Here is a 19,564-nt window from a genome sequence, read left to right on the forward strand (position 1 = left end):
GGGAGCGGATTGGGGCCACCATTGATCTGAAGGCCCTGGGCAGGTTCATACGGGAGAAGACACCCCTTTAGGTAACTTGGTCCCTAAAGTTCTGCAGCTGAATCCACCCCTTTGAGTTGCACCCAGCAACAGCCTGGAGGCCAGCTGAGCTCTCTGAATGCCAGCTGCTTCTGCTGAGACTGGCAAGCCTTGGTTAACCGCACAGCTGTCTTGTAGCACCTGTTCCTATTGAGGTAAGAGCCAGGATGCAACAAGCAGATGGGCTCCTCTTCAGAGTGGAGCATTTACCCCTTCCTCAGCATCATTTGTTAAGGACACAGGATGCTGCCTTAGACTGAATGAGACCCAGGCCCTCACACTGGGAAGTGGAACTATAAGCAGAGATCAGAGAGGGCTTGCCCCACAACTGGCGATGTGAAGGCCTGGGGGAAAAAAGGGGGGTTGGGGGTGACAGTTCCTGCCCTCCCATGTTTATTGTTTTCCCCCTGAGCCTTCACATCTTTAAACCACACCACCAAATACTGCTTACACCAGTTTGTCCTGTTCTGACTGGCAGCAGCTCTCTTATGTTTCCCATAGAGAGAGAGGTTTTTCCAATTACAGTCATACCTCGGGTGGCGAACGTGAACCCGAAGTGCCACGTCTGTGCCGAAACCCGGAAGTAACCCGTTCCAGTACTTCTGGGTTCGGTGCGGTCCACAACCCGAAAATGTGCAACCCGCAGGTTCGTAACCCGAGGTATGACTGTATCCATTAACACTGGGTTTTAAAGTTGGAAAGAAACATACAGCCTGGAGACTTAGATGGGTCCTTTGTGCCTTGGACGTAGGACGTTGGATTTTGGTTCCAGAAATGTGATATTTGCAGTGGCTGTGGACCAGAAACATTTCCCCAACCCTATCAGTGTGCATATGTGTTCAAACCCCCCCCCCCAATAGCATTAGGCCCATCCCCATCCCCTTTTCCCAACACCAATGCTGGCACAAAACAATCCCCTTTTGTGACGGTTACAAAAGAGCTGAATTGTATTGTATCAGGAAATATAATTCTATCACATATAAGGACTTAAGAAGAGCTTGGTGACATCCCCAAGGGACCACCCAGATGCCCATATGGGAAACCCACAAGAAAGCTCTGAGAACAAGACTCCTCTCCCTTCCACTGTTTTCTCGCAAGCATAGCTGCCTTCAAAAGCGGAGGCAGAGCATGGCCATCGTGGCTGGGAGCCTTTGATAGCTGGCTTCTCCTCCACGAATCTGTCCAATCCTCTCTTAAGGCTATCCAAACTGGTGACTCTCACTGCCTCCTGCAGAAGTGAGTTTCGCAGTTCTCTAACGATGCATTTTCTCGCACAGTCTTCTGGCTGGGACCCATGCCGCCTGCTGTTTTGTGTTGCATGGTTTTTATTCATGGTTTTTATACTGCTGCTGCTGCTGCACTGTGAGTTGGGAAGGCCGCTCCCTTCTCAGGCTGATCCCACCAGGCCCAGGGGGCGGGGCCTAGACTGACTCACCACTGCCACAGCTTAAGAGGCCGCACGAGGCACCGGAACACCACTGCTGCTGCTGCACTGTGAGTTGGGAAGGCCGCTCCCTTCTCAGGCTGATCCCACCAGGCCCAGGGGGCGGGGCCTAGACTGACTCACCACTGCCACAGCTTAAGAGGCCGCACGAGGCACCGGAACACCACTGCTGCTGCTGCACTGTGAGTTGGGAAGGCCGCTCCCTTCTCAGGCTGATCCCATCAGGCCCAGGGGGCGGGGCCTAGACTGACTCACCACTGCCACAGCTTAAGAGGCCGCACGAGGCACCGGAACACCACTGCTGCTGCTGCACTGTGAGTTGGGAAGGCCGCTCCCTTCTCAGGCTGATCCCACCAGGCCCAGGGGGCGGGGCCTAGACTGACTCACCACTGCCACAGCTTAAGAGGCCGAACGAGGCACCGGAACACCACTGCTGCTGCTGCACTGTGAGTTGGGAAGGCCGCGCCCTTCTCAGGCTGATCCCACCAGGCCCAGGGGGCGGGGCCTAGACTGACTCACCACTGCCACAGCTTAAGAGGCCGCACGAGGCACCGGAACACCACTGCTGCTGCTGCACTGTGAGTTGGGAAGGCCGCTCCCTTCTCAGGCTGATCCCACCAGGCCCAGGGGGCGGGGCCTAGACTGACTCACCACTGCCACAGCTTAAGAGGCCGCACGAGGCACCGGAACACCACTGCTGCTGCTGCACTGTGAGTTGGGAAGGCCGCTCCCTCCTCAGGCTGATCCCACCAGGCCCAGGGGGCGGGGCCTAGACTGACTCACCACTGCCACAGCTTAAGAGGCCTCATGAGGCACTGGGACACCATTGCTGCGGCTCCACCGTGGGGGTTGAGGAAGGCCGCTCCCTCCTGTAGGCACACTCCTCCAGGCCTAGGGGGCGGGGCCCACACTCGCCACCGCTACTGTTTTAAGGACACTGATGTTGCCGCGGCAAATGCTTAATATGTTTTTATATATTTTAAAATGTTTTATAGGGGTTTTTATTTTTTACTTTGTTGTTCCACCGTGAACGGTGGTTTTTATCGATGTATTTCTATTTTGTTCTGTTTTAGTTTGGTTTGGGGTTGGTTATTGAGTGGGGTGGGGATTTGTTGTGTTGGTACAATTGTTTTTGATTTGACTTGTTTCTATTCTGTAAATGGAGGTTGGTTTGAGGCTTGGGATTGCTACCGTAGTGGGGCGAGGGAGGTATGGCGGTGGGGGCAGATGTCATAGGCGAAGGGGATCGAGATATGGATATGCTCGTACCCCTTCCAATCTGCGCCCCATCCCGAGGGACGAAGGTAGGGTGAGCAAGGATTACTCACCTCCGTCACTGGTGTTGTGCAATGCCAGGTCTATAGGCAAAAAAACCGCCACCCTGCGAGACTTCTTCACCTCGCAGGGGGTTGACCTGGCTTGTGTGACGGAGACCTGGGTACGCGAAGGGGAAACTGTTACCTTACGAGAGATGGCGCCCCCAGGTTTCTCCGTCCTCCACCAGTCGCGGACTGTGGGCCGGGGGGGAGGGGTGGCATTATTAATCCGAGAAGACTGTTCTTTCAGGGCTCTGCCATCGCCATCGATCCCCGGCATTGAATGTGTTGGCCTAGTGTGGGGCTCCGAGGTGAGCTTGGCTGTCTGGCTGGTGTACCGGCCACCTAGCGCACCAGCAGCCACCCTGTCAGGCCTGTTGGAGGCGGTGGCCGGCTGGGCCTTGGAGTTCCCCAACCTATTGGTACTGGGGGACTTCAACATCCATGCTGATGCCACTCCCTCCTCACAGGCTCTGGACCTGGTGTCTTCCATGGCGACACTAGGGCTCTCCCAATTTGTTTCGGGCCCCACACATCAAGCAGGCCACACGCTGGATTTGATCTTTGGCGCCGGTATAGATGTGATCATGTCTCCCTCGATGAAGGTGCCATGGTCTGATCACTACGCACTGAAAGCCAGGATTGATTTTCCACCCCCACCCCGCTTAGGTGGCGAGCCAATTTGGGCTCGCCCGCGGAGGCTGATGGACCCTGATAGATTCCGTCAGGCCTTGCGGGACCTTGCTCCCCCTGGCGACTCATTGACTGAGCTTGTTGAGGGCTGGAATACCCAGCTCCTGGCAGCCATCGATGAGATCGCACCTAAGCGCCCTCTGCGACCCCGCAGAAACCGGGCCCCCTGGTTTACCGAGGAGCTTCGGAAAATGAAGCGGGACCTCAGACGGCTAGAGCGAGTATGGCGGGGTGCCCGTGACGGAGCCTCAAGAACATCTTATAGGGCTTTTATGAAAACCTATGAGATGGCAGTGAAGGCCGCTAAGAAGTCTTACTTCTCGGCCTCCATTGCATCCGCTAGCTCTCGCCCGGCGCAATTATTTAGTATAATTCGGTCTTTAACGTCCCTTGAAGGACAGTCAAATTTAAATAACAATCTGACACACAGCTGTGAGGCATTTGCGAGCTTTTTTGTGGAGAAGGTCCTGTTGCTCCGCCATGACCTCCCTGCCAATTTGGATACAATAAAGGAACTGGAGGCCCCTCGACTGTCCTCGGGTCCAGTATTGGACCACTTTGACCGGATATCTCCAGCCGATGTGGACAGATTCCTCCAAGCTGGAAAGCCCACCACCTGTCCTCTTGACCCGTGCCCGTCATGGCTGATTAGAGCGTGTCCAGACGAGGTGCGGGCCCCCCTGGGGGATATCATCAATTTGTCCCTTGGCACCGGGATATTCCCAGGGGAACTGAAGGAGGCGGTGGTGCGTCCGCTCTTAAAGAAAACATCATTAGATCCCTTAGATCTATCCAATTACCGCCCGGTCTCGAATCTTCCATTCCTGGGTAAGGTGATTGAGAGAGCGGTTGCTGAACAGCTTGGTAGGTTCCTGGATGAAACATCTGCTTTGGATCCATTCCAGTCCGGCTTCCGTGCTGGCCATGGGACCGAGACGGCTCTGGTCGCCCTAACAGATGATCTCCGCAGACAGCTGGATCGAGGCGGGTCGGGGCTGCTGATTCTTCTAGATCTGTCAGCAGCCTTTGACATGGTCGATCACGAACTCCTGGACCACCGCCTTGCCGACGTGGGGATCCAGGGCACAGTCCTTCAATGGCTGCGCTCGTTTCTCTCTGATCGGGGACAGAGGGTGGCGCTTGGGGGGGAATTGTCATCGCGTCACTCCTTGGTGTGTGGAGTGCCTCAGGGTGCGATTCTCTCCCCGATGCTTTTTAACATCTTTATGCGCCCCCTCGCCCAGCTTGTCCGGAGTTTTGGGCTGGGTTGCCATCAGTATGCTGATGACACCCAACTCTATCTGTTGATGGATGGCCATCCTAACTCGGCCCCAGACACACTGACCAGATGTCTGGAAGCTGTGGCTGGATGGTTACGTGGGAGCCGGTTGAAGTTAAATCCTTCGAAGACAGAGGTCCTCTGGCTGGGGCGGGACGATATGGGATCGAGGGGGCAACTCCCATCTCTTGCGAGGGTGCAATTAGTGCCAGCACCGTCCGTTAAGAGTTTGGGTGTAATCTTCGATACCTCCCTCTCTATGGAGGCGCAGATTACAGCTATAACAAAGGCGGCATTTTTCCATCTCCGCCAAGCTAAGCAGTTGGCCCCTTATCTCTCTCGCCCTCACCTAGCCACTGTGATCCATGCGACGGTCACCTCCAGACTGGATTATTGTAACTCGCTCTACGTGGGGCTGCCCTTGAGACTGACCCAGAAACTCCAGCGGGTGCAGAATGCCGCGGCGAGACTCCTTATGGGGTCTTCGCTGCGAGATCACATTCATCCGGTACTATACCAGCTGCACTGGCTCCCGGTGGAGTACAGGATCAGGTTTAAGGTGCTGGTTTTAACCTTTAAAGCCCTATACGGCCTAGGACCCTCGTACCTACGGGACCGCCTCTCCTGGTATGCCCCACAGAGAAACCTACGGTCTGCAAATAATAACACCCTCAAGGTCCCAGGCCTCAGAGAGGTTAGGCTGGCCTCAACTAGAGCCAGGGCCTTCTCGGCTGCGGCTCCAACCTGGTGGAACGCTCTGTCACAAGAGACCAGGGCCCTGCGGGACCTGACATCTTTCCGCAGGGCCTGCAAGACAGAGCTGTTCCGCCAGGCCTTTGGTCAGGGCGCAGCCTGACTCCCTCCTCTGGCAACCTGCACAGAATTTTGTTTAATCGGTTGCCATCAATTTGATTTTAACTAATTTTTATAATGAAAATTTTTAGAATGTGTTATTATTTGATTGTTTATTTGATTGTTGTTAGCCGCCCTGAGCCCGGCTTGGCTGGGGAGGGCGGGATATAAATAAAATTTATTATTATTATTATTATTTGTACACAGCCCTGGAATTTTGTGTTGAAGGGGCAGAAGACGAGAGAGAGCAGAAAATCCCAGGTATGACCCCCTCCCCACATGTGACACCCCCCCCCCCAACAGCATCTCCAGGTAGGGCACGGAACAACTGCCTTTCTGAAATCCTGGAGAGAGAGAGAACCTCTGCCAGTCTGTATAGCTGACACTGAGTTAGCTGGGCAAATAGTTTGGCTCTGCATAAGGCAGCTTCCTATAATCCCTAGATAACCTCCCCCACCTCACACCCCCCCCCCGCTCCCAAATGGGTTAGTCCTGTTTTGAAGATAGTTCTTCTGGTCCATGGTCACATCTGAGTCTTAGTCAGCCCTGTGGGAGTCCCTCAGAGCAAGCAAGGCTGCTTATCTGGACCTTGCAATATTCAGAAATGCAGCTTGTAAATATCTGCATAACTTTGAAGTCTTCTATGAGCTGTTTGCCGGCCCGGCCCTATCGTTAGACAAAGTAAGGCATGTTCCCCTGTTCCCCAGAGGCATTCCTCTCTCAGAGGACAGTACTGGGTGGGAGTGCCCTCGTGGCGTGTCCTGGAGTGCCTAAAATTGCTGCTTGTCCTCCGGTGTGACAGAGGACAGGAACCCACTGCAGGCATGGAAGTAGGGTTCGTCTCCCAGTCCCGTCGCCTTATGTGTGTGGATTTAGTGGGGGCACCATCTTGCCTTCCTCCAGGCAGCAAAATCCCTCAGGACCGCTCTGGCAATTGCAAACCATAAGGAAAACTGATGGCGGCAGAGCGGTCTGGCTTCAGGCGGCCTCAGTCCTTACACGGGTCTCTGTTCTACCCTCTTTCTCACTCTGAAAGGGTGCAAAGGCTGTCCAGATTGTTATGTGCTGAACTCTGTAGAAGGGGGCAGTTCAAGACAAAGAGGCCCATTGGACTGTCTGCTCAGGGCCAGCCCAAGTTCTTTTGCTGCCTGACGAATGGCATAGTCTCCTCAATTGCACCTGGAATTGGGCTCAGGGCAGGCCATGTGGCATGCAAGCTCTATCCTGCAACAGAGGGGTAATGGCTGGGGGTGGAGAGGATGCTCAGGCAGAAGGGCTGGGCGATGCTGATGCTGCCCTCAGTTGCCTCCTTCTGCCCAATGATAGTGCCGGCCCTTCCTCCAAACAGCTTGAAGCCATTCTCCACGAATGTATATCCATACCCTCCAACATTTTCGGCACCTAAATCCGGATGCTCTGTTTTTGGTTTCAAGCTCTCACGAGAGCATGAAACTGAAGCCGCTCTGTTTTTTTTTGTCCTGCAAGACCAACAAACGAGTGGCTTTCGTTCCAGTGCTCTGGCACAACCCTGCTGACTTGCACCAGAGTGAGTGTCTTTTGGTCCGGCGCTTCTGGACCAACAAATGGGAAATTCTGGGGTCGAAACAGAAGCCTGGATTGGCTTCTGTGATTCTGGGATTTCCCGCTTTAAATGGGACAGTTGAGGGGTATGCATCTCACCTGAGAAAGCGTGCTTCCCTCTTCTGCCTTTTTGCAACTAGCCAGTCCCAGAGAATTGTGGGAAGGTCTGCAGCCCGTGGATGACAGAGCACCTGCCAGGTGTCAGAAGGCTCTGGGTTCAATCCCTCCTTGAGGCCCTGGAGACCTGCTGTCAGTCAGAGCAGGCCAGAGTGGGCTAAATGGGACAGTAGTTTGGCTGGCTATGAGGCAGATGTTCTAAGCCTGCTAGTAATTATATGTGCATCAGTGTGGTGTTAGCGGTGAGAGTGTTAGACTAGGAGCTGGGTCCAGGAACACTGAGCAGTTTACAGTTCTTTAGGGTCTCTGCCACGACCAGGCAAGACTCTTCTTTGCAGATGCCATCAGAGATTGAACCCAAGGCTTTCTGTGAGCCAACAGCCACAATGACCCCTTCTCTCACTCATCTTCATTTCATTTCAGTTCACTTTTAATTTGTATACCGCCTTTCTATGTTACTATACATGATTTGATTGGTGCAAGGGCATAAGAAGAGAAGCATTTTTAGGGGCTATCTTTGGCTGGGTACTCCCCCTAAAAAAAAAGGTCAACAAGTTCCAGCACCTCTTTTTCTAGAAAAAAATGCCCTGCATGATAAAACCATAACTTTAAAATAAACAACTTACACTGAATAAAGCAATATTCAATAATCCATTAGTGTATAACAGTAAACGGTAAAATTAAATACCAGCAAACAATAATCAAACAGTTTACACGTAACAAGTACAATAAAGAATGACTAAACTATAAGCAATGAAAATAACGGCAAGTCACAATGCATAAAACACCGCAAAACCATGTAAATGGATCGAATTGAGAAACAAGGACACACAACTTATAAAATTATTATTTTTAAAATATCCCTAAACTCCTCCCTTCGTTGTCAAGAGAGGAAGGAACCAGCAGGTTGACGATGTAAAATCTGAAGGCTGTTTCTCTAGCTTCCCCAACAAGTGCTGAAGCCAGTCTGTACCCCCCTTGACATTGTCACAACTCCCAACTTTGCCAGTGGTCAGGGATGCTGATGATGGGGGTACTAGTTCGGCAGCATCTGGGGGGGCCACAGGTTCCCCACAACTGTTATATTGAGGCTAATTCTGCAAGCAGTGGGGATGTGTAGGTCAAGGTGGTGGTGGTAGTGGTGGTGGGGACACTGCCTTTTTCTCAGCGCCTTGTTCCTAACCTCAGTATGTTTAGGGACTGAAGAGGTTGCAGCATTTGGGACTTTTCAGCTTAGGAAACAGGCAAGTAACGGGTGACACAACTGAAGTATACAGAATTGTGCGTGGCATGGAGAAAACAGACAGAAGTTTTTTTCTCTCAGAACACTAGAGCTAGTGAGCATCCAATGTGGCTGAACATTCTTAGACCCAGGACAGATAAAAGACCCTTTTCAGGCCGCGCATGGAACTCACTCCCGCAAGAAACAGTGAAGGCCCCAAACCTAGATGGTTTTAAAAGAGAATTGGACAAAGACAAATTCATGGAGGAGAGAGGGCTATTGATGGCGACTGGCCATGATGGCTCTGCTCTGCCTCCACAGATGGAGGCAGCAATGCTTCTGAATACCAGTACAGACATACCTCATGCTGCGAACGCTGCGGGTTACGGCCTTTCAGGTTGCGTCCTGCGGTGAACCGGAAGTACTGGAAAGGGTTACTTCCAGGTTTCGCTGCTCACGCATGCGCAGACGCGGTGAATTGTGACCTGTGCATGTGCTGTGTTCCTTTCAGGTTGTGAACGGGGCTCCGGAACGGATCCCTTTCGCAACCAGAGGTACCACTGTAGCTGGAAACCACCGGAGGGGGAGGGGGGCTCTTGTCTTGCGTGTAGGTTTCCCGGTTGACCCCTGTGAGAACAGGACTAAGAGAGCCATTTCCCTGATCCAGCAGGGCTCTTCTGTTCTCATTCTGAGAGCTTTTGGTGCAGGGGGCGGCCGGTGGCCTGCGAGCACTCCAAAAGGTCTGCAACAAGCCATTGTGATCATCTTTAAAAGCCAGCTCTCCCTTGCCTTCCGGCATCCCCACTCCCCTCCGAAATGGGCTTTCGCTGCTCCGCAACGCTGCAGCTGTTCAGAGGGGGAACTGGCAGCCTCAGGATGTTGACAAGGAGGGAAGCTTCCTTGCAGGCAGGCAGGAAGAGAGGAAAACTTCATACTTGGGCTTTTTGGGTAGTAGGAGGGGAAATGAAATGTTCCGGTGGCAAGAAACGAAGCCTTGGGAACTGTCTCTCTCAGATAGCAGTAGAAACACGTGAACCTCCAGTGAAGCTGAATGTTGGAAGATTCAGGACAGGCCCAAGAAAATGCTTTTCCACGCAGCACGTAGTTAAAACTATGGAACTCCCTCCCACTGGAGGCAGCGATGGCCACCAAGCTAGATGGCTTTAAAAGAGGATTGGACAAATTCGTGGAGGAGGGAGCAATCGATGGCTGCTCCATAGCTGGAGGCATCAACGCTTTTGAGGACCATTTGCTGGAGAACCCAGAGGAGGGAAGAGGGCTCTTGTGTTTGGTTCCTGCTTGTGAGTATCCCACAGGCATCTGGTTGGCTGCTGTGAGAACAGGATGCTGGACTAGATGGGCCATGGGCCTGATCCAGCAGGGGTCTTCTTAGGCTCTTCTGCCAAGCGGGAAGGCCAGAGAGGTGTTTCGGCACCGTGTTGAATTTGCCCCATTGGAATGAACTTAGCAGCTCTCATAGCAGAGGAGCTTCCTGTGGCTTCCTGCCCATAGCATGATTTAACTCAAAGGCAAGGAAGAAACCCAACCACCAATACCGCCACCACCACCTTGGTCTTCCCCTAGCTTAATAACCGGGGCCGCAGCCCCCACCCTGCACAGGGGCCTCCCTCCTCTTTGCCTGCATGGATCCATCTCCTGCCAGGATAACCACTTGAGCGTTCCTTCTGAGCAAGATGTGATGTAACTCTCGCCACCCAACCCCTTTCCCCCTGTGGCTCCCTCTTAACCACGTGAATTGCACTCCGCAACCAGACAGGACCTGTTCTTCAAGTCTGGGTGCTGGGTGGGTGTGTCCTTGATCTTGCAGCGTAGATATTTTTAATCTGGGACCCAAAGTGTGCTCCCTCGGTGACAGTGGTGGCTGTTTGGCAAGGGATGTGCATCCATTCCTGAGGTGGATGGAAGGAGCAGAGGGGTTGCCTGAGGACTTGGTGCAGAAACCAAGGAAGCTGCCAGACCCTTGACCCTCCCATCTAGTGCAGTGTTGCCTACATTGACTGGTGGCGGCAGCAGCTCTCGGGGGGTCTTGGCCCAACCCTCCTTGGAAACGCCAAAGACTGAGCCCTGGGCCCTTTTGATTGCAAAGCATACACTCTGCTCCTTCCCCATAAAGTTGAGCAAGCTGTTAGTCCTCATGGAGTTTGAATAAAGGGCAGATTTTAACAAAATGCAGAAAGCCACCTTCTAGCAAGTCCGAGCGCTGCTCCAGGTGCACTGGCTCTCTGGGGTTCTGCAGGGGTCTTCCCCAGCCCTTCTGCATGCAGAGCTGGTGCTCCAACTCCTTCCTGGGGTCTGCAGAGACTTCCTGAAGTGACAGCCTGCCCACTTCCTAGCTCAGCCTCTTGGGGGGGGGGGGGGAGCTGCTTGTGCACTGCATGGCTGGAACAAGCCAGTATCTATGCAACCTGGGCTGTCTATCCACAGAACTGCCTGCCTGCCTGCCCCTCCCATGGGATCTCCTTCCTGCCCCACCAATACTCCCTGAGTGGGTGTAAAAACCAGTGGCATTTCCCCTCGCCACCTGATAGGGAGCTGCTGCTGCTGCTGCTGCCTGGACTGGCTCATGATAGAGGGTGACGCATCATCCGTGGGGGGGGGGGGCAGGAGGAATACCAGAACTGTTTGTTGCTCCTGTCGTCAGGGCAACCTGGCCAGGTCTGGCAACCTGGTAGGTAGGTTTTGGATTCCAACCTGTCTGTCAGTCTTCAGGAGGGCTGTTTTTCTTATTTCAGACGGGAGGCTTTTTAAGGTAGCAGCAGCAGCAGCAGCACACCTAGCCAAGGCCTCTCCCCCCCCACCCCCGCCTCCTTGTGCATGAAGGGTGCACATGCCTGAGGGTGGGTGTGCGCATGTTCACATTCTCTGCGCTGAAATAATCCACATTCTGCACTGGGAAAGGGTGGTTCGCATGGCCTGGGTCAGCTGTTGGTCTCTTTGGCACAAGCTGGTCTGCTTCCACTATTTGCGGGTGCGAATGAAGAGGCATCAGCTACACACCCACACACCCCGAATGCTTGCAGACATGCTCATCAACCTCTTCTGGCTCTTGAAATTCCACTAAGCACTCCCCTCCCTCCTCTGTGATAAGGCCTGAACCGTTTTTCTTTTCGGTGTTTTCTTGCACACTGGCTGGCAGCAACTCTCAAGGGTTTCAGGTGAGCTTCCTTCCCAGCCCACCTTGGAGCTGCCAGGTATTGAACCTTCTATCTGAGTTTTGCCACGAGTCCAACTAGCAAGCTGCCTTATACCAGGTCCTCAAGCTCCCCATCTTCATATCTGACTGGCTATGGCTCCCCCCTCCTGCCCAGGGTGGTCTCAGGCAGAGAGAGGGTCTTTCCCCTCACCTGCAGCTACTTGCCCCTCTTTTTAAGGGATAGAACCTGGGACCAAATGCTCTGCTATCGAGCGATAGCCCTTCACCACTAAGCACGCTCCTCCTGATAGGGTGAGATCCTGCATTTTCTGATAAATTTTATGAAAGGGGAGAGCCACCTTGTGGCAAGGCTCTCCCGGGATGTCCCAGCATCTGCTGTCCCCTTTCTTGGGGGGGGGGGCAGGCAGCTAGGCCTGGGAGCAGGCAAATGGGGCAGTGACCCATGGGAAGGGGCTGCCTCTCCTCTCCTCTCTGGCGTGTGGGGTTCAGACCTGGCTCTTGTCCCCACCCTGCTCGCCTTGCAAGGAATGCGGTCCCGCTGGTTCCTCTGGGCGTGCCTAGGCCAGCGCCTGGTTTTCCACTGAGGAACTAAGACTGGAAACTCTTTGGGAGCAGAGGAACACCAGCGGAAGAATTTGCGAAGGAGGCCCTCTCCTCTGGGCCAAGAGAGGGCAGGCAGCAGCTGCTGCCGCTGCCACCATCACCACACCTCCTCGCCTTGCGAAGGCACCAGCTCTCTACACCCCCTGCTCTCATTCAGAGGCTGTGGGTTCATAAGGAGAGGTCTGCAGGATCAGGCCAGTGGCCCATCTAAGCTCAGCGGCCAACCAGAGCAAGTCATGCATCCTTTTATCATCTCGCCTCTGACTCACCTTTTCTCCAAACTAAAAAGTCCCAAACGCTGTTTTTCATAAGGGACTTGCTTCTTCCACTACATCATTTCGGTTGCCCTTCCTTTAATCTTTACCCATACTACAGGATTCTTTTTGCGGCAAAGTGGCCGAAACTGTACACTGCATGCCCTTGTCCACATGATTCTCTGAGAGGTCAGCTGACATCCACAGAGATAGAATCGAAGGCTCATCTGGACCAGGTTTTCCCCAACTTGGGTTTCCAGCTGTTTCTTGACTACAACTCCCATCATCCCCAGCTGGCAGGCCAAGTGGTCAGGAAAGATGGGAATTGTAGTCCAAAAACAGCTGGAGACCTAAGTTGGGGAAACCCTGATCTAGCTCAAACCCCTGTGTTGTCATTTTCCAGTTGGTGGGTAGAATCATTTCAACCCAACATTGGTGCTGTGTTTCCTGAAACAAATGAAGTAGGAATTCCTCTCCAGCTACTTTCACAACTGCAATTCAGTTCTGCACAGCCCCATCTCTTCTGATAATAAATTTATGTTCTGGAAGAAGCCAGCTTTCCTCCACCAGATCATGTGACAGGGCTAATAAAGGCGATCAGCAGAAGGACCAGAATGACTGGATGCGCCAGGTGCCACTGGAGGCGAAATTCATTAGAAGAAGCTCGTTAGTAAAAGTTGTGCCAAATTACAAACAGAGAACGAGAAGGATCTCGAGGTGTTTTAAGTACATTTACTGTGATTTATCTGCAGTCTTCTCAACGGGCCACCCTGTAACAAAATTCTCCAGGCTGCTCGCGAGAACGGGATTTAATTAAAACAGGTTGAATTGAAACGAGGGTATGATTTTTAATGCATTTTAAACATATCGTGCCAGTTTAGGTTTACCAAGGACAGAGAACTTCAGCCCCCTGAAAACGACAAAAAAACCACACAATTCCCATTCCCCAGGGAAAACGCTGACTGCCGGGCCTTGTCCAAACTTACGGAATCTTAGAATTGTAGAGTTGGAAGGGCACCCAAAGGCCATCCAGTCCAACCCTCTGCAATGCATCACAACTAAAGACTTTATTATTATTATTATTATTATTATTATTATTATTATTATTATTATTATTATTTCTATCCCGCCCTCCCCAGCCGAAGCCGGGCTCAGAGCGGCCAACAACAAAAGCAACACAATTCACATAAAAGCTTAAGAGCTTAACATCAGCCCTGCTGGATCAGACCAAAGGGCTCCCATCTAGCCTAGTATCCTGTGCACACAGACATGCCCCCATGGGACTTCCCCACTGGAGATTCCCAGTGGGGTGCATAATTCAGATGCATCCTGAGTTAATTGGAGCTGGGCTTCCACCTTCCTCTGTGCATGCCTCTCCGAAAAGGAGAGCTAGTGGTTAGGGGTGAGCAACCAGACAACCCTCATCAGCCATGCTGGCTGCTCCGACTGCATCTGGAAAGCTACAGGCCTGGATGAGAGCCAGGATTCCTGGGTCTCTCTTCCACAGGGTGCAGCCAGGGAGCCAGGCTCAGCAAATCCAGAAATTCTGCATGCAAGCAGCATCTTTGGGTACGGTGCTTGCCCAGTGGGCATTTTCCTGTCAAGGATTGGGGAGAGCTGCCTGCTTGTGTTTGAGACACTTGTGCCCAAGCTTGCTGCTGCCCGCCTGCCCGCCTCTCTTCCCTGTCCCTACAGCATAGGAGTGGGCCTTGGGAGTGCAGAGTTTCCAGTTATTGTAGAATTGGAAAAGATTCACCTGGTACGCAGGCTAAGACCCTACCTGCCCGCGGACTGTCTCGCCGGAGTGGTGCATGCTCTGGTTATCTCCCGCTTGGACTACTGCAATGCGCTCTACGTGGGGCTACCTTTGAAGGTGACCCGGAAACTGCAATTAATCCAGAATGTGGCAGCTAGACTGGTGGCTGGGAGCGGCCGCCGGGACCACATAACACCAGTTCTGAGAGATCTGCATTAGCTCCCAGTACGTTTCCGAGCACAATTCAAAGTGTTGGTGCTGACCTTTAAAGCCCTAAACGGCCTCGGTCCTGTATACCTGAAGGAGCGTCTCCCCCCCATCGTTCAGCCCGGACACTGAGATCCAGCGCTGAGGGCCTTCTGGCGGTTCCCTCATTGCGAGAAGTGAGGTTACAGGGAACCAGACAGAGGGCCTTCTCGGTAGTGGCACCCACCCTGTGGAACACCCTCCCTTCAGATGTGAAGGAAATAAGCAGCTATCCTATCTTTAAAAGACATCTGAAGGCAGCCCTGTTCAGGGAAGTCTTTAATATTTAATGCTGTACTGTTTTTAACACTTGATTGGGAGCCGCCCAGAGTGGCTGGGGAAACTCAGCCAGATGGGCGGGGTATAAATAAATTATTATTATTAGTAGTAGTAGTAGTAGTAGTATTCAGGAAAGGGCAACCAAAATGATAACAGGCTTGGAGTGGCTCCTCTATGAGGAAAGGTTGCAGCGTTTTAGTTTAGAGAAAAGGCGAGTAAGAGGCGAGATGGTAGAAATTTAGAAAACGATGCATGGCATGGAGAAAATGAACGAAGAAAACTTTTCCTCCCTTTCTCCTAACACTAGAAGGACTGGTAAAAGGAAGTACCGTACTTCTTCTTGCAGTGGGGCTGCCCTTGAAGCTGACCCAGAGACTCCAGCGGGTGCAGAATGCCGCAGCGAGGCTCCTTACGGGGTCCTTGCCACGGGATCACGTTCATCCAGTGCTTTACCAACTGCACTGGCTCCCGAAGGAGTACAGGGTCAGGTTTAAGGTGCTGGTTTTGACCTTTAAAGCCCTATGCGGCCTAGGACCCACATACCTACGGGACTGCCTCTCCTGGTATGCCCCACGGAGGACCTTAAGGTCCACAAATGACAACATTTTTTTTTTATATATTTTATTAAGTTTTCAAACACAAAGTAAAGAATAAACACATAAGATCCCTTCACCAAAAAGATAACAAACAGAAAAACAAATACAAATAATATAGAAAAGAAAAACAAACAATATAGAAAAGAAAAAAGAAAAAAACCCCAATTGTTCAAAACATTTTTTATATAACTAACTGGACTTCCTCACATCTCCCTTACCCTGCGTTCTTTGTAATAAAAAATACCAGCAAATTATTACCTTGTTTCATACCTTATTTTGTACTTTTCAAATGTTATATTTCTAAATTTAAAGTAGTTTTTGTCAATTATTTATACCTTAAATTAAACATAATATTACTTTAAATTTCGACCTTTTCTTACTTATAACTTAATTTTCTGTATCTCAAAATCAAATTACTGGAGCCGTATTTTTCTGAATCGTGCAACTTCTTAACATTCATACAACTTATATTGTTTTTGTAAATAGTCCTTGAATTTTTTCCAGTCCTCTTCCATTGTTTCTTCTCCCAAATCTCGGATTCTGCCAGTCATTTCAGCCAGTTCCATATAGTCCATCAATTGCGTCTGCCACTCTTCCAGTGTGGGCAAATCTTGTGTCTTCCAATATTTTGCAATAAGTATTCTTGCTGCTGTAGTCGCGTACATAAAAAAAGTTCTACAAATGACAACATTTTGGAGGTCCCAGGTCGCAAGGTGGTTAGATTGGTCTCAGCTAGGGACAGGGCCTTTTCAGTACTGGCCCCGACTTGGTGGAACGCTCTGTCACAAGAGACTAGGGCCCTGCGGGACATGACATCTTTCCGCAGGGCGTGCAAGACAGAGCTGTTCCGCCTGGCCTTTGGTTTGCACTCAGTCTGACCCTTATGTTTCTCCCCCCTTATGGTCTTGATCTATCGGCTACTTTTAAAATGAGGCTGCATTTTAAATTGCTTTTTAACCTGTATTTTAAATTGGGGTCCCCCCCCATTATGTTTTTACTGTGATTTTATTGGTGTTAGCCACCCTGAGCCTGGCTCTGGCCAGGGAGGGTGGAATATAAATTATTATTATTATTATTATTATTATTATTATTATTATTATTATTATTAAACTACAGAACTCACTGCCACTGGAGGCAGTGCTGGCCACCAACCTGGGTGGCTTTAAAAAAGGATGGGGCAAAATCCCTGCAGGAGGAAAAGGCTATCACTGACTTCTAGCCACAATGGCTAGGCTCTGTCTCTTCTGAAGACCAGTTACTAAAAACCACAGGAGAGGAGAGGGCTCTTGGGCCTGAATCCTGCTTGCAAGTTTCCCACTGGGGCATCTAGTTGGCCCCTGTGAGAACAGGAGCCTGGTCTGGATGGGCCACTGGCCTGACCCAGCAGCCTCTCCTTAGGTTTTTCTTCTCACCCAGCAAAACCCTGCAAATGTTGTTGCTTTTGAGAGACAGAGAGAAAGAGATCCCTTAATGAAATTGGCAGCGCCTGTCACTTTCCACCTGTTCCAAGCCTGAGGCAGATTGTACAGCTTGATTAATTTTATGTACGGGAAAAGGAGTGTGCTGGGCTTATTTTGGCCAGCAAACTTGCCTGCTTTCAGGACCGGGGGTTAGTTTCCCGCATTGCCAAATGACGACTGAAAAACAGTGCCTCTGAGGTTGAGCAGAGTGCAGTCCCGCCATTAAGATCACCCCAACTGTCCCCCATACCTCTGGAATAAGGGGCCAAAGGTCCAATGTTCACCTAGCCCTAGCACATCTCCCGTTTTCTACAAGTTAGGCGCTGGAGGGAAGGGGAGGTTTTTCTGTTAATCATGCACCTCAAGGCTTGGGCAATTCATCAGCTCTTAAGTAGCCTCCTGCTTAATGTCCTCCTGCCAAGAGACCTGGTCGCCTGGGGGGCGAGGTGGGCCTGAGGCTCGCTAGATGTTGCTGGACTCCCAGTTCCCATCAAGGCAATTGTCAAGGGAGATGGGAGTTCAACAATATCTGGAAATTCAGAGGCTCCTCACCCCTGCTGTACATAAGAACATCAGAAGAGACCACTGGATCAGGCCACAGGGGGCCAATCCAGTCCAGCCTCCTGTTCTCACAGCGGCCAAACAGGTGCCCATGATGTTCCCAAGCAGGATTTGTGTCCTGTAGCCGACAGAAGTTTCTATAGTGCCTGCTGTGCACCTCTGACGGAAGCAGTATACTGGGGAAGGTGGTTTAGTGTGTTCCAGTGTGACTTCTCCTTCCCAGAATGGTTGGGTGTGCAAATTCTGCACCGAGACCAGTTGGTTGTTGCAATGCACAGGAGCAGCTTTAGAGCCTTCCATGAATCGGCTTGTTCTGGATAGGGGAAAGAGAGAGTCTCCAAACCTAATCCCTGGACCCCCGGTTTTGCTGTCTTCGCTCTGCAGCAATACTTGTTCTGCTTAAAGGGAGAACTGCTTCCCCACTCTGTCCCAAAGCTGAGGCTCCAGATCTGGGCCTGACCCTGCATTTCATGCTTGGAGCGCAGGAGGCTGGCGGTGCTCCAGCCCTGCTCCGACGCTCCTTCTCCCAGCTAGTCGCTCTGCCTCCTTCCTTCTCAGAGATGCCTCGGCGGCCCATACAGGAAGAGACAGGTGCCACCGCGTGCGTAAGGCTGCCAAGGGTGGCATGATGGGGCATGCAGGCATAGGGCCCCACCCCGGGCACCGAAAGGGGCAGGTGAGCAAGTTGGATCACAGCGGCTTTTCACGCCACAGGCAGAGCTTAGCAGCCTCTCTCGGAGTGTTCCTAACAGGGAAAGAGTGTGACGAGCAGGGCTTCAGCTTTGGTAGGAGTGATACCTAGTGGTTAGAGCAGGCATGGCCAAACTTGGCCCTCCAGCTGTTTTGGGACTACAACTCCCATCCTCCCTAGCTAACAGAACCAGCTGTCAGGGATGATGGGAATTGTAGTCCCAAAACAGCCGGCGGGCCAAGTTTGGCCATGCCTGGGTTAGGCAAGGAGGTGTGCAAATCAGCATGCTGGGATTGTGGCCTGCTTTAAAGGCTCTAAAGGGGGTGATGGAAAATGGACCTCGGCTGCCTCCTGTTCCTTGCGCAGCAAAAGACGGAAATCTAGCTTCTGGTTCATACCTTCCCACCAAGAAGGCTCTTGTGCTCAGATCTTGCTTGCGGGTTTCTCATTGGGACATCTGATTGGCCACTATGAGAACATGATCCTGGACTAGAAACCGGGATGGCTTCTGTAAATTCGGGAATGTCCCTGGAAAATAGGGACACTTGAAGGGACTGTTAATGGGATGGGATGAGAAATGTGTGCACCTTTCAGTGCTTGTTGGACTCAAGCTCCCATCATCCCTGACCATTGGCAGGGGATGATGGGAGTTGGAGTCCAATGACATCACAGGCTTCCTGCTGCTGCTGTGAGTTGGCCACACTATCCTGGCCAGCTCTGCCAGGCAATTTCAGAAACGATCCATTCCGCATTTTGCTGCTGTTAATCAGGAACCCACTTGCCCCCCCCCCATGTACTTCAGGGATGGGTCACCTGCGTTCTCCCAGGTCTTTATGAACTCCCAGCAGCCTCAGACAGCAGGGCCAGTGGTCAGGAATTATGAGATCTGTAGTCCAATAACATACCCTCCCCCAAAAAACCCTCCACCCCTTAGTTGCGCAACTGCAAAGACTCAGGAAATTGTTCCGTTGTTGTTTTTTGTAATTAAATTACATTGTTTTGCACCAAGCTTAGCTGTATTATAATCCGCTTTGTCAAGGCTGTTTGCTTTGAGAATATAACTAAATAAATAGCGTCCACACACGGATCAAGACACCTGTCTCTTGTTTCTCAACTGTAAAATACACAAAATATTTTCTGCATGCTTAATTCTTTGATGGATGGTGTCATCCGAAAAGTCGCTTCAGAGTTGGTTGGCTTCCTTTGACTTGTGTTTAGAGATCTCCGGCATGGCTTCGTTGGAACTGCAGCTTGTGATCACAACAGTGGGGCTACATGCCAGGGTTGTTATAAACCTCCCCCTGCCATGCTCTTGTGCAGTTTTGGAGCTGCTGGATAAAAAAAATGAAGTTATATACATC

The 19,564-nt window shown here is 51.5% G+C and overlaps 1 protein-coding gene across 3 annotated transcripts in view; it reads left to right on the forward strand.

Annotated features, from left to right (window-relative positions):
- Positions 1-19,564, forward strand: part of CDC42BPG (CDC42 binding protein kinase gamma) — a 63,437-nt gene that overhangs the window by 3,236 nt on the left and 40,637 nt on the right. The window lies entirely within an intron of this gene.

The sequence above is a fragment of the Podarcis bocagei genome (assembly GCF_964188305.1).
Source record: "Podarcis bocagei genome assembly, chromosome: 16".
NCBI lineage: Eukaryota > Metazoa > Chordata > Lepidosauria > Squamata > Lacertidae > Podarcis > Podarcis bocagei.